The 17,496-nt window shown below is 33.0% G+C and overlaps 1 pseudogene; it reads right to left on the bottom strand.

Moving 5' to 3' along the window:
- Nucleotides 1–14,629: 14,629 nt before the first annotated feature.
- LOC149030936 (histone-lysine N-methyltransferase SETMAR pseudogene) lies at nucleotides 14,630–15,832 on the bottom strand (annotated as a pseudogene).
- Between the last annotated feature and the right edge of the window lie 1,664 nt (nucleotides 15,833–17,496).

Genomic DNA, 17,496 nt, shown 5'->3' with positions numbered 1-17,496 from the left:
TATTCCACATTGCCACACTAGCAGGCCGCGTCTAATAAAAGCGTCGCAACACGAGAAGCACTGGAAAGCTCTTCTCCTTTTTGGGCTAAAAACAGTGCCAAGGGTAGGAAAAGACCATAGCTCGTAGCACCCCAACAGCGGTACCGACTCATTCTTGTGGTCTCGCAAATCATTCGAGTTGGTCTTATATTTTCAACAAAGAATTAGAGAAATATTCGCCATGTACTTTACTTTAGTAGTTGGATTCTTCATCTTTCGTTGAAGTATGAAAACTCACAGGTATGTTCTTTTAAAGCTATAAATGTTATCAATTTGTTTTGAAGAGTTAGGAGCTAGGGTGCGAAGGAAAACGATCGACTCGAGGACGCCATATGATAGTTTATCGTTGTGAAATATCTCCGAGACATATATAGAGAATCGTATCAAGCAGTAACAACTTTTCCCGGAAGAGTGGAAAGAAAACGAGGGTTGCGATCCTCGATGCTAAAAGATATTTTGAAAGAGATGAGAGGAAAGTAGACCAAGCGGGTTGGCTTATGTCGTTGATAGTATTTCGTGCGATTCGTCCGCGAGTTTTTCGGGAGAAGGAGATGGTTGGATAGTTTCGAATGGATATGAGGGAGAAAGAATAAAAGATAGAGATGAGAAGAGGCAGGAAAAGAAGTTGAAAGGTAAAGATCTTACGAGGGTGAGGAAGACGTAGTTGTAGTAGTTAGGGGTGAATGATATAAAAGCGAGAATAGGCGGGGTACACGAAGGGGAGAGATGAGCCACCGTTGACGGTTGTATGCGTTATATGCTCGCTTGAGGGAGAGAGAGAGAGAGAGAGAGAGAGAGAGAAAGAGAGAGATAGCGAAACAAACAGAGAAACAGAACAGAGGGAGAAACAGAGAGAGAGAGAAGCAGAGAGGGTCGGATGCGTCTGTGAAATTCAACCAAGCTGTTCCGCTGGTAATAATGGACGAGAGGCAAGCGTTGAAATGCAAATTAGAGAGCGGGTCGCGGACAGCTTGATACATGTGCGGGGATTGTGGTTTCGCGCGACGCACAACGCCACCTATATTTGTGGAATAAAGGAGTTTGTTTTGGAGTTTTGTTCGGTGCGGGGGACATTATATAACGTCGGTGGGTTACAACATTGGTACGCTGGCTCACCTGTATTTCATGCGTGCCAGAATGGTCATTTCTCTTGTATTTTTTTTTCTTTTTTTATTTCTTTCCTTTTTATATCTCAACTTGTTTCTCTCCCTCTCTCTTTCTCACTCTCTCTTTTTCTTTTTCATTTATTTTATTTTATTATGGTTTTTCATTTGTGTGAATGATCGTTTATATCGTTTCACATAACGCATGTTACTCTACACTGAAAGGGTGGAGAAGAATTAATAGAATAAAAAAGAAGAGAAAATGATAGAGGAAAAGAGAGAGAAACAGAGAAATGAGAAAGAGAAAGAGAAAGAGAGAGAAGGAGAAAGAGAGAAAGAAATTGTTCGAAAAAGGTATTCCAGAATGTTCGTGACAACTTAATGCCACAAAGATTTCTAGGTTTTGTGGAAGGTCCGAGTTACAACGGGCTAAGTAATCGCAAATTGGCTGCGGTGTTTCCTACAATTTTTTCCGTAAGCTCGTTACGGCGCTATCGATTTTTGCGGTGAATTACGAGTTCGCGAGGGTGTAGTTCGAGTGGCGCTCGTGAATACGCGTATACCACTTGTGAGAGGAAACGAGAAGGGACGAGAGAAAGAGAGAAAACGAATGAGAAAGCAACCCTTGCTCGCAGTTACAACCAAGTGAAATTCACGCTTTCCTTTTTGTGTGGGAGTCGATACGCGCTGCGGTATTGAGTACGAAATAAACACGAGAATCCGTTTCATTGGGAAATGTTTGTTCGTATTCCATCAAAGTTTTTTAGGCTAAGCTGAAGTTTTGTAACAAATGTGATGTTTTATTAAAAGTTATCTCAAACTTTGCGTCAAGCTGTCTACTACGAAAATTTGTTTTGTATTTTTAAAGCTCTATATATATATATATATATATCTATTTATACAATATAAATAATTTCATTTGCTAATATTATATTTTAATTATCAAAATTATTTTTCAATTTATTTGTACATATCTAAATAATTTTTTTTCTTCAGTTAATTGTACGTACGATTTGTATAACACTTAATTTCGCACAACGGATAAAGGGTTGAATAAAAGTTTTATTTAAATAATATTTACTTAAATTGTTAATACTTCCTTAAAAGAATAAAAATAAAAATAAAAATAAAATTATATTCAATTATAATTATAATATATAAAGATATATATCTATAATGATTTTATTTTGTTTAGTTCAACGTACGCGAGATTAGTATAACTTGTTGTAACTTCGCATAGTAGATAAAATGTTGAATAGAAATGATAAAGCGAGAAAGAGAGAGAGAAAGAGAAGCGGTACTAGTAGTAATATTCGTTGATGGCTCAGCCGAAGATCGTCTCGTTCTCGTCGTGTGATCGATGGAGACGATCTTGTGACCTATGCCGTATATTCTACGACAACCCGAACGAAATGGATTTTCTACGCTACTCTACCATAGGCAATCCATAAAATCGTAAATATCGGCAGGTATGGCTGGTGAATTTGCGAACGTTTGTTCGTTCGTTTCCTTCTTCCTCTTAAATTTATTGTTATGCTAACATAACGTGGAGGTCCTTTGACGTGAGCTTTTCTAAGACGAGTTTCCGATTTCCGTATTAAACGGTGGGTATATTCTTTCCCCGTTCAACGTTTTTCAAGCATCTCGGAAACTTTATTTCGTTCTTTCACTTGTTTTATTCCTGTGAGTTTCTCGATGATTTTAAACTCGATTAGAAACGCACGAGCTTTCTTGTAAGAGCTGCACTCACTCCATTGTGAAGTAAAGTCGATCGATACGTTTCATGATCGACATTCGAATTAGACAGCTTCAGAAAGTATTATTGATCGCTGTTATATTCTATGTTCAGTGGTTCTAGAGAAAATCGAAGAACGAAAGAAAAAGAGTGAGAGAGAGAGAGAGAGAGAGAGAGAGAGAGAGAGATAAGAGCGAGAGGGAGAAAGAAAAAGAAAGAAAGAGAGAGACAATGGGTCGTAAAAGTTTCCATTAACAGCTTTTATCCTTGCTTTTATACTGGAATAATGCTGAATTTTCAAGTGATCGTTTCGAGTGCGAGAGTGCCTAACGATATGCCAAAGATTACGAATTAATTTTAATGGAGAGAGCCAAAAAAAAAGTAACAACGTCTTTCAATTCTCCGTTATCAGTTTTGATGCTTCATTCGTCGATTTGTTATGTACGAATATCAATAAGTTTCGAAACAGTATATGTAGAAAAAAGCGTTGGAGCAAAAATTCATCAAAGATAGTTTTTATATATTTTTATAAAAGTTTCCTTTCCGAAGAAAAAATATTTCAATGACAATGGGTCAAAAAAAAGAAGTTTTCCCTATGAAGATGAATGTGTGTATGCACATTATCGACATTCTTGATGTTCTCGCAAACTCTTACTTTTGCTTCCAATTTTTTGTCATTGCGATAAGAATGAGAAATAATGTATACAGGGTGTCTCCTAGCTGAAGGAGGCCATCTAAATATTTTCTTTGCTTTTAATGATATGAAAACTGTTTAAGACATACTTTGATTGATTTCAGAAAAGATATATCATGGAAAATAACTTTTCATAAAAATATGACTATATAATAAATAGAAAATAGGATTATAACGTTCAGATTTTAGCAGTTTTTTCATTCTAATGTAATTATTTTATCGCTTCTGCGCAGTGAAGACTTCGAGGATTAAATTGTCTTGTAATGTAAGTAGAGTGTATTAGAATATTAAAATAATTGTTAATTAATCGATGAGAGTGTATATTGTCGTCTAAAAACTCGGAGTATATGATATATGTATGTACCGTCCTTATCGAGATTCACCTTCAGACTGGCACGTTGTAATCTATCAAAATACTTTTATTAAACGAAAGAGTTATTCAATTGTTTGTGGTTTATATATTTTCTGTGAAATATTTCACAGAAATATTTCTGTACTCTTTTACTTTCATTATATAATAATATAATATTAGTTAAAATTGGATTTTATTATGTTTGATTAAAATTGATTAGTATACTATTATTTACAATCGGTGTATGTATCTGTATTATCTCGTTAGAATGTAATTAATTTCTAGTATCTGTTAGCTCATAAAATCTCTTCGACGAAGCTTGACCGAAATCAAACGGGAGTGCGATTGACAGACCGTAAGATAGCAAATCCTCTTGAAGCAGGCACCTTTGGCACAGGGTACGTAGATATCGTGCCAATTACTGTGGCTAGCACACAGAGAAACCTCGAAACGTGAGTTATGCACTCGAACGCATTACCATGTGCCGTTGTAGGAATCGTTGGCACGCGCTTTAACCGTCGTAGATTAACGCGATCCTGAGCCGTTTCTTCCTCGTTAAATCTATGTGGCTACAAAACCGTAATTGCGTCGCTAACGTGATTCTCCCTGGGAAACGGTGCTATTATAGACAAACTGGTACACACACATACATACTCGTGCACAAATAAAAATGTATTAATAAAAATTATTTTCGTTTTACCGTATATAATAATTATATTAAACATATTTATTTTTTAATTCTATGTGTGTTTTTTGTATTTCCTCTCTTTTATGGGTTCGAGTCATTTTTACACGAACACCTTCTCACATCTGTTTAATACTACTAAAGAGGTAACATTTTTTCTGCCTTTTTGGAGTCAACAACACACGATTTTCATTTTTCTGAATAGATTATTCACTCATTTTATTACTCTTGTCTACGTTGCTTGACTTTAGTGATTAGACAGGAATTAGTAATTCAATCTGGCTATATTTATAATGGTCAAGAAACACCCTGTATACCTATAGGAACTTCATATATGTATACATGAGGAAGAAGAGACAATGAATTACTGTTGGTCTTATTTTTGAAGCTATATAATTGCTGTTATAAATGAATTTTTGTAAAAGGAAATAATTGTTTATTATTTAAAATGCATATGAATTAATATATATATACAAAATTGAAAAGTTAAGTTAAGGTATAAATGTTGTTTCTTACTCCTACGATTTTTCAAAGTCTTCATAACCAAGATTATTCTCTTTGAATCAACGAAGATTAGGGTTACAAGAAGAAATACGCAGACCGCACGTTCGTTTGTTGCACTCGACATATTTCACGACACATTAACATATTATACCTGAGCGTACATCCTAGGACAAAAAGCATGTTTACTCGTCAGCTTTACCAGACGTTAAACCCATCCCTCTTTGTGTGTCAACTTAATGCCACTTCAGCCTCGGTGAAACCCCTCATCGTAGTCTCTATACCACTCGACTTTCTTCCTTTTTCTCTCCCTCTCTTTCTCTTCTTATTTATTTTCTTTCGTCCTTTCCTCCTTGTATCTATATCTATCTCTTTTTCTATTTGTTCTACCTTTTTCCAACTCCCTATCTTGTATCTTTCTTTCTATCACCCGGAATCGTTCTTCTGGACTTCTTCTCTTCTTTCTCTCCATAACCTGCTTTTACATTTTATCTTGTCTCTTCGCTTATCTATCTTTTTTTCTTTCTTTCCTTTTTCTATACTTTGTTATCCCCATTTCGATATAACAGGGTAATGTTGGTGACTTCACATCAGATGAATAAATGCTGACGAACCATTTTTCCTACGTCACTTTTCTCTGTCTTTCTCTTTGTTTCTTTTCTTCTTTTTCTTTCTTGAATAATAAGTGAACCATAAAACAAACTAGATGTTAATAATATTTTTTCATTTTTTAACTCCGAGAGACAATAGCTAAAATTGTATATTGACAATCTATTGTCATTCATATCCTGTGAATGTGTCGGTTTGATTGTTGTCAAAGCTTTTTCGCAGTAACTTTTATAAATCATATAACGTAGTTACGAGAGTCTTGTTAAACAAACGGAGTTGAAACATATCGATACACATTTTCCACTATTCCTATCTCAAATTTTATAGACGTGAAATATCTATTTTATTATCAAAAACGATAAAAGGAGAATTTCTTTATGTGAAACATTTAGAATGACAGAATAGTATATGTCATAGTTTAGCATCGTGTCATAGTTCTAGCTGTCGAAATTGTTGAAATGATGAAAAGCATTGTGTTATAATGATTTAACCAATATATATAGATATATATATTATTTATGAAGTAAATTACCTGTATTGTTTTCACGAGGGTGAAAGCATTGCGAATCGATGTAAATAATATATTTAATATTGAATAGGATAGAAAATTCATTATTTTCACACACATAAATATTTTAATTTTAATTTTAACTAATTTAGTTTTATTATTTAAATGTTAGATACTTGATAGACTATTATTGCGATATGTCTGTTTTAATAAATTGAAAAAATATAAGTGGTATTCAACTTTATAAATGAAAGAGAGATATTATATATATAATAACATACATTTTAATTATGTGTACTTTTTTGTTCACCAGTTAATTTTAGTTTTCAAAGCTCCGAATATTCGAGGTGTAGTGCGTGTGCGAATTTATCTTCCCTCGAAAACTCGACTGGAAACAATAACTTTGTTAAATGGCGTTTTCCATGCGAGAGATAAAAATCGAGGTTCGCATGAACGCCGATGATAGGCATGCATATCGAAAGAAAAATAAAAGGTTTGATATGTATTATGGTATCGTATTTTGGAATATCGATAATACAAAGATGGTTATTGTCTCTTGCATTGATATCAGTAATAAACGTAATTAAAATCAATATATTCACATCTAGATTAAGGTATGTCAGGCTATGATATTTAATTAATTGCTTATTCCGTTTGAAATTTTATTGATAGGAATCTTTGAAAGGGGGGAGGGAAACACAGAGAGAGAGAGAGAGAGAGAGAGAGAGAGAGGTGGAGAAAGATAGAGAATGCTTTAATCGCATATTTAAAATTAAAGAAATATTTTTAATCTCTTTGATAATATTATGCATACATGCGTGGAAGACTTTTATATCAGCACCATTGTGAATATTGATTTCTTCTTGTTTATTACTTATTCTATAGAGAAATAATAGCGCTAAAACGAGCGGCTGAATCTGCTCAAACGACTGAATTTCCGGCATAGTTCAGTTCAAAGTGAAAATGTTTTAAGTGATGAGTGTCGATCTTTTAACGGCAAATCAAAGTCCCTAGCACTTCATTTACTGTGTTATATTCGCGAGAAATTTGCACTTCAATTGCATACGGTCTTTTATTCATTCATGCGATCCGTTCGTTACGGTTCTAACACTATCGTCCTAGATTCTATCTCAACACTTTTCATAAAATTAACTTTTGTTTGTCAAGCAACGCTTAGTATGAACATTTAATAAGATCAAAGAGTTTCTTTGCTGAAGATATATATTTTGAATATTTTTAATGTAAGATAATTTTTTTAGACGACAAATAAATAACATTGCGCGAACTTTTTATTCTACCGACTTAATTAACAAATTTATTTTTATTATATCAAACATATCTGCTCTTTTTCTTTTACGACGAAAATATTTACTATTTATATATCAGGAATATAAATTCAGAAAGTTATTTGAAAGTGTGTTTAAATCGTTTTAGGTAGATGAAAAACTTTGAACAAGTATAGAAAAATATCATAGACATTTTTTGTAAGGTGAAACGAGACGGCAATGTTTCCTGTCAAACTATATGTCCATGGTAATAATTCGACGACAACGTGGAAGGTATACGTATGTCGAATATAGCCATCACCTGACGAACAGTTCGAATAAAAGTCTTCGGGTCCTTTTATTTTCTTAGTGCTCAACGCTTTTAGTACTTTGCGCTCGTATTTCTTCAATCGTAAAATCAAATATTACCCGAAAAAGATTTCTCGCTTCGGCTTAAACCTAAAAATATATTTTAGGATCGATATCGAAAGTAGACTTGTTACGACTTGCCAAAGGGAATAAACGAAAAAGGTCTAACATATAATATATATATCTAGTGTATATACTAAACTATATACATTTTTTTGTTCATGTAATACGGAGCAATAGGAACGGTTGCGTTTGCATTATCCTTATGCGTGTATTTTAATATTACTCCAAATATGTAAATATGGAAGTCGGAGGGAAACGCATTGAAATTTTACATCGGAGTATATACTAACCCGGATATCATTCGGTATCTTTCGAGCGTGACTGTAGCGGAAAGGAAGAACGATTTTCCGTATGTTGGTAGGAAAAAACGAAGAATACACTACCGTCTCGTAATGTGAAAATGATTTCAAATATGTAACTGTGAACTCTTAGACGTAATCTTTCAAGAAGGACCACGTGCGATATTACACATACGAGCGCGCGCGAGCAAAAGAAAAACGACCAAGAACATTACCAAATTTTCCAAATCAAAAACTTAAGAAAGTAAGCGATTTTATGATCGTTTTCGCAAATCGATCTTGAAAATGGTCGACGACAGAGGAAGACGACAAGACGAAAATTTTCTAGTAAAAGTTGACTGCTTTTGCCACGAAGTTTATCGATTTATCTCTTTCTTTCTCTTTCTCTCAATGATGACGATGCCAGGAGCTAAAGGTTAACGCAATTTAGCAGTTCGCGTTGACAATATTTTACCGAGGGAAAAATACTCAGTGATCTCGCGAACAGCAGACTTCCCCGGAATCGTGAATCATATTTCCCGTCTGGAACCGACGTACACGCGACGTTTCCACATTTTATGACGATCGATCGTACGAATGCGAACCTCGCGAAGCGTCACACATTTCGTAGTTCTGATCTTTCTCTCTTCTTTCTCTTTCTATTACTCTTTATTCTCTTTTTTCTCTCTTATTGTATGTTTGCAGCCTTATTTCATTTCCATGCAACCGAGAGAAGGACGACCGTCAACTTTTAACGGTCGGTTAATGCGACATTGCATCCTGCACTTTAACGGTTTCTATGGATGCGTTTGTAGAAGGTCAGGAAATATCTCGCACGACGTACCTATAGCCAACTATCGTATAACTGCACTCACAGAAACTATGTTAAACATTATTCGAAAGAGTAAACCGTAGCTACGAGAGTAAGAGAATATCTTGATTAAATGAAACAAAATCGTTGGTTTGAAGTAGCTCCGTGTAAAATTGTTTTCATTAAAATCCTTTTCTACTTTTACCCTACTCTAACATTATGACTATTTTATGTTGGTAAAGATACGAACGTGATAATATCATTGACAAAGAGCTGTACATAACGATTGTTCTTAAAATTTAGATAAGAATAATTTTAGATAAGATTTTATTTAATATTTTATCATTACCATTTTATTAAAAGAAAATGTATAATAAATTAATAGATTCGAGATACTGAAGTAAGTCATCCATCAAAATATTCGTGAACTTTGACATGTCTGAAAGGGTTATCTGAAAGGATATCTAAAGATACATGCATATGTAAATTGCATAAGTGTACGTTTGTACTTGCATACATATGAAAGAGTATTAACGTAGGGACTTCGGATACGCACTTTGGACAAATTCGACGGTAAGTGGTAACGGTGCGTAGGAGTCAGCCGTACATATGCTGATAAGTTTCAGCAGTATATTTTATGGTATAAGTCATATTTATGAGTCTTGAAGAAATGTCGTGTTTTACGTGAATATTTTTCTTCGACTTCTCGATCTCGTTCTACGGTTAAACGATCTTACAAGCATATTTTGTATCTAACGAATAAACGTAGTATAATTAAGGATAATATTTGTCATCGTTCGTACGAATATCGATGCGCATCTTTATGTTATTCTTACCTCCGAGATATTATAGCAAATAAGTAAACATTTGATGTTAATTAAAAGTCTCTCTTTCATGGTTACCAGAGAACTTCGTTATTGATGTGAAAAGAACAGTACCTTGTGAAGATAGATTTAAAGAGAACCTATTTTTCTAACAAAATTATTTCTACGCCATTTCTTTATGATCCACCGACCCTACTTCTTCTTCTTCTTTGCATACAATTTTCGTATAATCCAATTCCCTTTTCTCTCTCTCTTCTATTAACCATTTCACACGTAGAACTAAATGTTCCCAACACTTGACAGTTTCTCGTCGCAAGAATCATTAAAGTTAATGCTATTAATCATATTATGAATCGTCATTATGTAAATGTTTCTACGATCATTAGTATCGGGGTGATTACATTTCTCGTCAAGTGGTGAGATTCGATTTAACAAGTAGATATATACGATTTGATTTCCTAACGGATGAGCGGATGAACGGTTTTTAATTCGTTTTTACTTTCTCTTTGAAATGGCAAAGACGTAAGATAAATATCGACTATTTTTTCAAAGAAATGTTAGATGATTTTTCTGATTTTTGAATAGATTTTACGCCGTTATTCGTGAAATTTTCTTAAGAGTGCAAAGTTATATTATATTACATATTTATACGGGTTTATTTTCCAATACTTCGAGTATCCAAACGATTTTACAGTGTAATCCTATTTTTCTATATTATTTTATTTTATTTCAAAATAAAATAATATTACTTAAACAATAATCTTGTATTTTATATCGGTAGATATGTATTTTGATCTTAATATCGGTAATAGATAGTAAATTAAAATTTTCCGATATGGAAAGCTTGATTAACTCTTTTGTAAATAGTGCAATAAAATTTGGATGCTAACGAAATCAAAACAGGACTACTAAAAGGCGTTATAACTGTGTATAATAGAAGGAACGTTGCGATTGCTAGCAGAAATTCTGAAGCTTTCGTTATTCAGACGATTCGTACGTTATGCAATTAGTATAGTTAGACGAGTTACGAGACACCGAATACAGAGTAGCCAACTATTATCCACACTTGTGCGACGAGGCTCACTTAACATACTTTGCTGGTCGTTCTTCCGCGTTAGTACATCCTCGACGCAGTTCGTCTACCCCTCGGTTCGTTTACTTTTCCTTGCAACGCAACTCGTCTACAAGGGCTAGGTTTACATAGATATATATATGTACTGGAGAATACGAGTTAAAGCGAAGTAGCCATGATGTAACACGAATATTCTCTTGTATCTAGATATCGTATAATGAATACACACATATATTACTTGCCATATAGACACCTGGATCTCGAATTAACTTATGTTTTGATATAGAAATTTGCCTTGAATCCCAGTACAATATAACATTATACAATTAAGTTTCTGTTGATTAATATAAGATTTTAAAATAAAAGTTAGACTCTTATACAATTTTCATCTAGTATAAAATATTTAATCTGCATAATATATCTATTTCTGTTCTCTATATGCGAGATTTTAATAATAAATATAACACAGTTACGGCGTATAGTAGGGTGAGTTTAGATGTTTTGTTTCGTTGTTTGTAAATCCATGAAAAATGAGAAAACTTATTTTTTAAGAAAACATATTATAATGATTATACAGTAGGTTAGTGTCATTATCTAAATTGAACCATCCAAAATATTTGCTCGTGACCGACAGTGCAAATATGTTTACCCTTACGAAAAACAGTTTTGCTGATCCATAAAAGCTTGTGACTTAGCCATAAAAAATGTATCCTTTAAAGGCTGTTTTGATAAATACACACCCGTACTAAATGGTAATTTTTTCTTTGATTACCGAGACAGGAACAAATTGTATCTATTTTACAATTTTTAAACGTATTTTACGAATTTCTTTAGTAAATTTTTATCATTTTCATAGAGGGAATATTTAACGATGATAATTTACTTTCATTTGTTTTAATTGTATGTGCGCATACGATATAATAATTAACGATATTCGTTTGAAAGGTAAACAGATTTTATTAAAGTCGCGTACGCAAAATGCATTGGAAAAAAACAGAAGATAAAATTAAAGGATGCATGGCTATATTCATAAATCTATAAATGTGAGTATTTATTGTATCCGGGGAAATGCGAGTATGCCATGTGATAGTAGGAGCGCTTTGCGATGTGGTACGCGGTACGCGCGTCTCTGTAATTTCCGTTTTAATTAACATTTCATTCCTGTGATTAATTACCAGCATGATACCGAATTGCTTAGCTTACATTAGTGTCAAGAGTGACGAAGTAGGGGTGTGTGTCGATTGGTAGAGTGATAGGCGATTTCATACATTCCCTCGTCTACGATTACACACATATTATCATAAGCTGGGTTTGAACACTTTCTCTTCAGTAGCGACGATGTATCAACATATATGTATTATATAGTCGATAGTAATTATTGAGTTGATGAGATACGTATTCGCTACCTCACAAGAAATGTTGTTTCGTTCAAACGAAATATGATCACGAAGTCAATAATTAGCGCTAATTGCTATTAGCAATTATATAAATTATATTATATATAAATATTATATTATAGATTATTATAAAAATTATATATAAATTATATATCAAGCAGAATATAAACTTTTAAATCAGAAATTTATTATTTAAGTTATAAGAAATGCTTATATATGTATATGAATATACTAAGATAATTATACATACTGTGTTGTTACTAGTACAGTAATAATTTTCGAATATTAATCTTTTGATTAGAGTTGGGAAATGTAACTAGTGCAATGAAGGAAATTATAAAAAATAACAAAAAAATAGAAGATTTATATTTTGAAAAACATATATATATATATATATATATAAAGAAGATCTAACCGAATTACAATTGTTTTCATAATCTATACTATATTATAAAGACGTAATGTGTGTCAAGATAATTGTTCTGAATATTAAAAAAATGTCCTATTTTAAAGATAAAAAAAATAGTCAACTTAAATTAGGTAGATAATTTTACAGAGTTTTCATATTAACCTTATAAAAGTAAGTACATAAGGTATATTTTAATTAAATGTACTATATATACGCATATACATATACAATATATAAATATACACATACATACCTTAAATTTCCTTGACAAGATGACTTCGAAAATTCAATCTCTAACAAGAGAAATACACTTTAAGAAAAGTACACTTTAATAATACGGAAAACTTTTTATTTGCTAGAATTTGTGTTGATAACGATGAACGAAAGCAATAAAGATATAAATGTGAATTTAATTATCTCGTAAGTTGGAACAGACGAAGATGACTAAATCCTACGAATGAAAGTATTTCGTAAAGCAGAAATTCGATATATGATTAACGATTGTTACTTCTAGATCGCGTTCGTGTCTTATTTTGATTGGTTTACATCGATTGAGGTCACATTAGATTATTGTTCGGTGACTATACTGTGTATTGTGTTGTTGTATTCAAACTAATCATCAGTCTTTTTCGAACGCCAAGAAATGTAAAAACGATATTAGAAAAGTATAAACTTTATTTCGTGTATACATGTATACACATATAATGATATGCACGAGTATATAGGACTCGTGTCCTATATACACGAGTGCTGCACTACTGACGAGTGATAAATATGTACATGTACATACGTATATACATACGTATATATTATTACCGTATATAAGATGAATTACACATCTAGCGTGATTAATTATTGATGTGTTATTAATTAGTGTACCGTTAACAAAGTGGATATAAAACAGTGTATCTAATGTTAATGAGAAGATAAGTGAATCAGAAAAATATGTACTAAAAACAGGAATATGTCAAAATATTTCTGGTTGGAAACTAATAAGAAAGACAATTGACAAGGAAAGGGTGAATAGAAATTAAGCTAATAGAAAGAATGATCTTTCAGTGGTTGCATGTTTTATTTAGGTATACATACATCACTTTTCAACCGAGGTCTATAAATAAACTTATACATTACATGTATAAAGAGGGAGAGTTTGATTTCTGAATAGAAAAGTAAATAATGAAAAGAAATTAGATATTTTTGTAGGTGTAGGGTTTCCATGCATATGTTTATAGTAAGGTACGTAACATATACGTACTGCAACTGAATTTCTATACTTTTCTTTTGAAGTGAAAACTTCTTTAGAATAGGGAGTGATTTGAAAAAAATGAAATGCGGGTGGTTCAGGCAATGGAGCGGTAGATGGCGAGGCAATGGAGCCTGTATACGGATAGGCAACGGAGCCTGTATACGGATATGCAACGGAGCGACAGGCCGCAAAATGCAAGGGCAACAATAGTTAGTAAGAAGAGAAATAGAGACAAACATATAGGATTGAGCCTGCGAGAGAATGAGACAGAATATAGCTATATAGTTTTTCCTATTCTCGGTCTCCTCTTTATGCTCTGCTTCGTAGTTATCGCTCCTGCTTGATATTGTATATGTGTGTGTTTGTGTGCAACTGCATACTACGAAGCGTGGACACATATTATTTCGATACTCAAAATGTTTGTAGGTAGGAGTGATAGAAGTGTAGAAGAATAAACAGAGATAAGCACGTAAGTATGCGACAAAAGTATAAGGTCCAAACGAACCGACGGTCGAAATAAAGAAAGAAGGTGCGTGGTCTGCTTCGTAAGTTGTATAAGTGTGTAAGTCTGCGTGAGTCTGGAAGGTATATATTAGGTTGGTGCGTATGAAATGTCGGATTCTTAAGTGATTGTATAAAACTGCATATCTTTCTTCAAAAGCTGTTTATTCAATCAAAGTATGCTCCATTCGCTTCAATACACTTCTCCCAACGAGATTTTAAAGCGTAGATACCTGTCTTAAAAAAATTTTGGTCTTTAGAATTAATAAACTCTGATATCGAGTTTTTTAGACTGTCTTCATTTTCATAGTGTTTGCCCCTTAAAAACAGCTCTAAATGCTTGAAAAAATGAAAATCGGTCGGCGAGAGATCCGGTGAATATGGTGGATGCTGCAAAACTTCATATTCCAGTTCGTTCAGTTTCGCAATTGTTTTGTGCGATGTATGCAGCCGAGCGTTGTCATGGAGCAGTAGCGGGCCATGCCGATTCACAAGCGATGGGCGTACAATTTTTAACTTATCGTGCATCTCATCAATGTACTGGCAGTACTTTTCGGCCGTAATTGTCTCCCCAGGTCGAAGGAACGAATAATGGATTACCCCAGCCGCGTTCCACCAAACTGTGATCAAAATCTTCCGTGGATGAAGCGATGGCCTTGGAGTATGGGCACAAACCTCATCCTTCTCAATCCACCGAGCACACCTCTTTCTATTGTCATAAAGAACCCATTTTTCGTCACACGTAATGATCCGATCGAAAAATGGCTCTCGGTGAAATCGGGTTAGCAATGATGAGCATACGTTTAACCGATCCAGCTTATTTCGCTCTGTCAGTGCGTGCGGTACCCACTTGTCCATCTTCTTAACCTTGCCAATCTCAGAAAGGTGTCTCAATATCGTTGTATGGTCAACTTTCATCCTGATAGCAAGTTCCCTCGTGGATACGGCTGGATCCGCTTCCACTAGAGCCTTCAGGTCATCATTCTTCACAGACGTTTTGGGTCTTCCGCGCGGCTCATTTTGCAGTGAAAAATCGCTAGTCCGAAATTTTTCGAACCAACGCTGCACTTTCCGATCGTTAACCGTATTCTCCCCAAACGCTTGGTTTATGTTGCGTGCAGCTTTTGCAGCACTATTACCAAGTTTGTATTCATATAAGAAAATGACGCGAATGTCGGCAGAATTCATATCGGCAATAAACTCAAAAGAAATAACAAAAGGGAAGACCTTCGAGAAAACCTATTTTGCTGAAATGAGTCTCTGGCAATGGACAATACGACTATGAATGAGGTTATGCCAAAGACAAAAGTATAACGAAAACAGGGAGACAAACGTCCGCATGTAAAGAGAATCCGACATTTCATACGCACCAACCTAATATATACATATATATATATATATATATATATATATATATATATATATATATATATATATATATATATATACGTATCATTTCTTTTCTATTTTTCTAATCTATTTTTCTATTTCTATTTAAAAATGTTTCTATTTTATTGAAAAATTTATATTAAATTCTTTATTTCGCAAATATTATAATAAATAATTATGAAATACATAGAATATATAATAATTGTATTGTCTGAAATATTTAAAAAAAGAAGGATTACTAGATACATCAGAGAAAAAGAATTAGAGAACACTGTAGGATACATTAGGAGTAACTGACAAATTCCATTCAAAAGCAAGTAAATTACAGCCAAATTTTTATTTTGCTTCTTTATAAAATATATTTGATTCATAAAGACAAAATATGTCTATTAAATTTGATTTTTATATGTTTTTATAAAAAATATCCAAAGACATGTACTGACCCATGCATATAAGAAAAATATATTATTAATTGTCATATTTGCGTATTTAAGAAACTTATACTAATTTTTCAATAAAATAAGAACATTTTTAAGATGTTGAACGCCCAGCGTGAATCGTGGGGCTTACCACGGGACTGAAATTTGAGACTCGTAGTGTACATAGTTCGATAAGCTTAGAAAGCGATACAATTCAAGGCATTTTTTAAATTTTTCATTGTTCAGATCTTTATTTAGACGAGAGTACTTAGAAAGATAAGTTTGTGGTCCAAAGAATAAAGACGATTTATATGTTATAAATAATAAGGGTCTCGAAGTGTGGCAGGCTATAGAGTTGAAAAAATATTTCTAGAGAATATCTTTATTAGATCTCTCATTCCATTTTACCAGAACCTTTGTTCAGTCCAGCAGTATTTTCCATATGTTTTTCGTAACGTCTTTATTTCATCTATCCTAAAATGTTTGTTATACAGCGCAAGAATGTAGATAAAAACGGGAAATTGAAAACCATACTAACAAAAAAAATTTTATACCTGAGTTTCACAAAAAGGATTATTTATATTTACTTCATTTCTGACGAATTATATTTTCTTTGATAAACATCCTATGATTTTGGTGTCTATTTATAACTATCGCATTCAGCATTCCATTTTTATTGCTTAAATTTGGAAAAGTGCACTTCTTATCAGCTATTCCACACAGAAACCATACCGGTGACCTTTATTATATATGGTAATAATATTATAATAAATAAATCCTACAATTATCTTACTCTTTAAACTGTGCATTCGTCTCATTCTCTCGAAACTTAGATTTTTGAAGGTTTTACTTCTAACATGTGTGATCTGCACACATGTTTTTTTTATTTTTCTTAATCTTCTTTATCTTTGAATGAGAGTTTGATATCTTTGCCTTTAAACAGAATGAATTTTTAAGACAAATAAGTTTTGAAACAATAGCGTTAACAAATAGTTTTAACAATAGCGTTGTTATTTGCGGATAGTGTATTTCGAACTAACACATTAGTTTGAAAAATTAGATAGACTTTCTAAAACAACAGTTAACGATGACGGTTTATTATTTTATGATTCACTTTATTTTGATAATTATAAAACAAAATAATTTTTACTACTATAAAACATTAGAATCGATTTTTCTTGATTTTCATTTTTGTAAGGATTTGTAGAATTTCCTCTTTTACAAATA

The sequence above is a fragment of the Polistes dominula genome, unplaced genomic scaffold, assembly GCF_049000335.1.
Source record: "Polistes dominula isolate Pdom_NZ unplaced genomic scaffold, Pdom_raw_medaka contig_20, whole genome shotgun sequence".
Taxonomy (NCBI): Eukaryota; Metazoa; Arthropoda; class Insecta; order Hymenoptera; family Vespidae; genus Polistes; species Polistes dominula.
The sequence above is the reverse complement of the archived record's forward strand: the minus strand, read 5'-3'. Positions and strand labels throughout refer to the sequence as shown.